Here is a 6,000-nt window from a genome sequence, read left to right as displayed (position 1 = left end):
TAATGTCGGTGCTTTTTCGTGGTTACACTGCAAGCGTGCTGACAAATTGACCTTGCATGTTTATGTATGATTTGATTCACACGATTCGTCATTCGATGTACAGGATTTGATACTGTGACCAGCAAATACGCATCTACATCACTACCACATTTTAAACAAAGTATAGTAGTGTAAGAAATTTTAACTTGATTCACACAACTATATTATTCAGAGCTGTGGTAGTAGATTTTATATAGTGTACATGGGAAAATACCACGTATGAAGTGTCACGAGCCTACAATTTGATCAGCTTGTAATCAGCGGGCCTTATAACATTGCGGATTAATATACAGGGTGATTTAAAATGAACTGTACCCAACTTTACCCATTTTCATATGTATTCGCGGAGATTGTACGTATCAAAAAAATATCATAGAAAGTGGTGATAAGAGTTCTGTAGTAGAAAATTTTGAATTTTGATAATAAGTGGTTTTAGTCAGAAGATATCGCATTTTCAATTTATCATCCCATTTTTAGACTAACACATGGAACTAAGTTTATCCGTGTTCTCTACCGCAGTAACAAAATTGGTGTGTTTTATAAAAATGTACTTTTCTTCAAAACCATTTGAGGTAAAAACATGATTTTTTCACCAATAATAGGAACCATACTATCCTGTTACAGCTGAGAAACACAAATTATTTAAATGTCAGTGAGTATTTTATATTAATTTTTGAATTTGGGTACAGTTCATTTTAAATCACCCTGTATATATATTTCAGAGATGCCAACATCAGCATCCAGAAAATAGGGAGGTTTTTTTCAAACAAAAAATAGGGAGGTTTTCAAAATTACATGCAACTTCAATGGCACAAAACTTGTCAGATATAAGAAGGTTGCCAAATTTGGGTGCGAAAATGGACAAAAATGTTCACAAAAATAGGGAGCCTCCCTAATAAATAGGGAGGGTTGGCATCTCTGATATTTTCTTTTGATAATTATCTTGTGACAACTCATCAGAAGTATCACAAATTATTAATTCAAGTCCTATACTTTGCCTACTGTATTCCACACACTCAATATAGACTAGACAGGTCAACTATCACTCTAAATGTGGGTCTATTTTTTGGTGTAGTGATAAGGCCTAACATATCCCGCTGATTATGAGCTGATCAAATCATAGTATTTCAATCAATTCAATGACTGTGATCTCTTTGTAATATTGAAAATGGCAAGTAACTGACAACTTCAGATGTGGGTAAAAAAAAAAAACGTGTAATTTATCAAAATATGTGATGAGGCTTGTGGATTTATGTCTGTACGTAGCACACTATAAAATCACTGCTTTATAGGTACCCAGTGTATGTAAATACATTGTTATTACGACAGGAAGCAATACAACTATCCAATTGTATTTACTTTCAAGGTTGACTGAAACACTACTACAAAGCTTTATAGCTTTGAAATATTGGTACAATGCCAAGTTTCATTTCAAAGAAGAAAAACTGTCAAGTTAAACACATACTGGCAGACATTAGGGTTTGCAAAGTCATTCCTCGATACAATTTGGTTCACCTCAAGTTTGGTAGTGACGTCAATGCTCTTTTCGCGGTTGCGCCCGAGCATGCTGATAAACCGCCCTGTAAGCGCCTGCGTGTACACTCAGGGCGTTTAACTTTACGCGCGCGATTCGATACTGCGGCGAGCGAAATAAGCACCTACGTCACTACCGAACTTGAGATGAACCAAATTACAGAGAGTTAAAGTCATAACATAATCAAATACCGAAGCAAATTATACAAGGCTTGAAGAATTCAGGCCAGTATACCAATGATGTAATAAGTCTATTTCTAGGTATGAATTCACAAACCCTTTGCCAATAATAGGGAAATACCATACTTCCCAATTTCAAAATACAACTCTGCAACAGACATCGCAATAATTCGGGGTGGTGGATGTTTTTGCCCCATTTAAATTAAAACCTCCCCAACTAATTGAACCAAACGTTAATCAACCAATCTGGACAACTAAAACTTGCTAGATGCTCATATCTCCTCCAGTCACATAAAATGGGCTATTCCATTTAAAACCCACACTACCCCTGTGGAAGATTTTGTAAATACCTTCCACAGAGGGATAATGTTTTCCAATTGTAATGGACAAGTTTAATCATTTTGAAACCCATACTCCCTCTGTAATTAAGGCTCTACCTATATCTTCTACAGCTGGTGTGAGTATTGCAAGTTCCCCAATTGTCTATTGTATTCAAAAATCATACTCCCTCTGTGGAAGACTTAAGCTAAATCTTCCACAGGGGTAGTGTGGATTTTAAATTGAATAGCCATTGCTAGATGTCAACAGTGACCTAAGTTCTTACAGCTGACAAGATTATGTTATAGTCACTGCTTCATACCCACCATTCTACCAATATATTCCGAGAAACTATTTCAAAGTCACTCCAAATCTAAATGTAAAATACCTTTACACAGAATCATTATAAGAACCACAAGAATGAAATGTACATAGTTTTCAATACAAATATCTTTATTCTTTCTCTAAATGGACACTTCTCTTTTCTATTATCAATATTACAGACATAATAATAATAGCTAATTATTAAATTCAAATGTTATGATTATCTTCACATGATTTTTATGTAATAAGACAAGATTTATTATAAGCATGATTTGTAGCTATATGTAAATAAAACACTTTTTAGGCAGTATGCAAGATTTCTGTAACAAAGGACATTTTATTTCAACTAAACTAAATAATCATGTAATTTTCAATGTACCCATTCAAAGTGGTGAAAAGCTTGAGTAAAAAGTATAATTTTACTTCTTTTTGTTTTGAGAAATATTGCTTTGCAAGGTTCAATAGTGTTTGCTTTATGGCTTAAGGGGGTACTACACTCCTGTCCAATTTTGTGCATTTTTCTCAAAAATCATAGCACATTAGTGATAAGTAAGATATGTATATTATAGTGGCAAGGATTACAACTACTGCACTGGAAATTTTATTTCAGCACAGACAACAGTTGTGGAGTTACAGTCAAAATGAGGGAACACCAGTATTTGATCAATAAATCAATAACTACTTGCCTTGAGTTGCTACATTTTCAGTGCAGTAGTTGTAGCCCTTGCCCCTATAATATACATATCTTACTTGTCACCAATGCGTTATAATTTTTGAGAAAAATGCAAAAATATGCACAAAATTGGCCAGGGGTGTACCCCTTAACCAACATATAAAATGCAAAAAAAGGCAGTGTTAACAAGGAATAGTTTTGGGAAGTTCTTTGACAATGTACTCCCAACTGGAATGAAAATTATCCAGCAGTAATTGATTTGGTCTTGCACTGATAAAAATTATTAATGATAACATCCGATAGAATTTTCATACATAATTTTATGTATATGGATATCAATTGTTCCTTAGTGGCTTATACACAGATAATAATCATACATTATTTTAATATTAAGTAGGTTTGAATAATTAATACTATAACTATTTTAAGATCAAGGTGATATTAAGCACACATATAGTTGAATACTTATTTGTAGCGAATACATGATTTGATAATAGGTTTAATTGCTGACTGCATACCTCACCGTGTCTTACACCCTATGCTATGCTGTATTAAAGAGTCAGTGAGCATGTTCACATACATGTAGATTACTGTCATTGGTAGTAAGACATGAAGTGGCCTGGATTCACCAATTAACCCCCCCTGGGTTAAACCCACATAGTAGTTAATGAGGTATTAGTATACCTTTTTGGTTTTAATCCTTACTATCATGCCATTACTTTTATGTAGTACACAGTTATTAAACATTATTTTGTCAAACATATTATGCTAAAAGCTGTTGTAAACTGTGCAGTCAACAATAAAAGTTTCTGGTGTTAAATACTAAGTTGACTTAGTGTCAGAGCTTTTTATCAAAGGCAACTTTAGAAGGCACCAGGCACACCAAAAATGTATCAAAATCAAGGCAAATTGTCTGAAACAAGGCCTTACCTCCTGCAATGTAGCAATGAGCATGTGACTATGTTCTCATATTTTTCCATCAAATATAAACAAGCTAAATTCAAGGTGCTCATTCAGAGTGATTGAAAAAAACACTAACAGAGAAGAGAAAAATTTCTAACATTTCACAGTTACAAAATATTCAAATTCAAAACATGATAATAATTTAGCGACCTCAACTAGCATACACAATTAGCAATATTAAAAACATGAACAAGTTAATGGGGGAAACCGTAACATTACAACAGAATAGACATCACTTTTCTAAAGATTTTTTTTTACATTATACACATTTATTTACAGAGTGAAAAAAATTATGTACAACTGAAGTTCTTGAGTTGCTAAATACTGGCTAAATATATTGACAAAACCAAAATACAAAATGCAACAGATTCCAGGTTACCATTTTTTTTGCAGCAAGGATCCCAAAATTGAATTTTGTGCAGTTTTGGAGTTCGTAATGCGCCGTTTTTACTGCTCTATGGGGCAAAATGGACTTTCCGGACCCCGAGATTTTAGAGTCGCCACTAACCCTTTCATATGATTATTGATCATGCTCAATGTGTCAGATGTTCCAATGTAGCCAATAAACAAAATAGTGCTGTGCGCCTTCATTTGTACCTCAGTTTTTCGATCAAAATTGAGATTGGAACAGCACAGTACAACTTCTTTGTGCCCATTGAATTTTCTTGGTGCGCAACTGATGTCGCAATTAATTCTGAAATGTGATGACAAGAATATAGTATGTTCTTCAATACAAATGGTTTTCAGTTACAAATTACGACAGAATCACTGCTTTATGGGGTAGTACTTTATGGGGCAAAATGGCCTTTCCAGACCCTAAATCAATGTTTAGCTTGTTTATGGGACTTTCCATACACTGTCTATGTAAGAATAGCATGCACATTTCCATTGCAGCAAACATAGTTCTCAAAGTGAAGATTGGCACATGCGTCTCCTAGCTTGCAACAAATGTATTACTGAATATATGTACACAATTATGGGTGGAATCAAACATTTAAAGCACATATGGATATTAACCATCTATATACAAACAAATTGCACTTGAATTAATACTCAACATTACATGTAGATGGCATTTTAAGCTACATGAGTGACCCAATTTGTTGTATCAAATATGTGATGCGATCAAGCAAAATGAGTCGGAACTCGGAAATATTTAATTTTCAGTTTCTTATAGAAAAGTAAAAAGCATTTACAAAGCTGGATTTTGCAGAAAACCCCATTGAAATAGAACAACCAGTTCCAAAGATATGAGCAATGAAAGAGTTTCACAAACAAGAGGAAACAAAAAGAAATAGATCCTTTGTTTGGCTATATCTCAAAATCAACATTTCCGAGTTCCGACTGATTTTGCTTGATCGCATCACATATGAACCTTTAGATACAAATAATGGATTTCACACACACAAACACTTAAAAGCACATTAGTTTACGCTGTTGTAAATTAATGTTGAAGAGGGAGATTTCAAATCAAATGTTTTCGTAATTGTTGCTTTTATATGGACTGGATCAGATTGATATGAGGATACTATTAAGGCAGCACTAAGGGATCGTTCACAAACACTTGGGGGGGCTGATGCAAAAAGGGGGGGGGGCCTTGACAAATTTGGACCCTCCTAAGGGGGGGGGGACTGAAAAAATGACTACAAATCTTCCTGGGAAAATTGAGTTTATATGCTTTTCTATGGGGTGGACCCATAATTTTCATGTCAAAAAGACACAAGAACACAAGTTTCTATAGAGTGTCAATCATTTTCTTTAGGTACAATTTACAAAAGGTTACTGATAATATGCCTAGGCTATGAGTACAAATTACATTAGGTACTGATATAAGTTACATTTATATACTAGAGTCAAAAATAAACTGGCACTCTATTTCAATATTAGCCTTTTTACAAATGTTTTACAAGTACTTTGATCATATTTACATTTAAATTTCCTAAATCTGTGGAGGTGTGGCGATCCCCCCA

The sequence above is a fragment of the Amphiura filiformis genome, chromosome 5 (genome assembly GCF_039555335.1).
Source record: "Amphiura filiformis chromosome 5, Afil_fr2py, whole genome shotgun sequence".
NCBI lineage: Eukaryota > Metazoa > Echinodermata > Ophiuroidea > Amphilepidida > Amphiuridae > Amphiura > Amphiura filiformis.
This window is presented reverse-complemented; position numbering follows the sequence as displayed.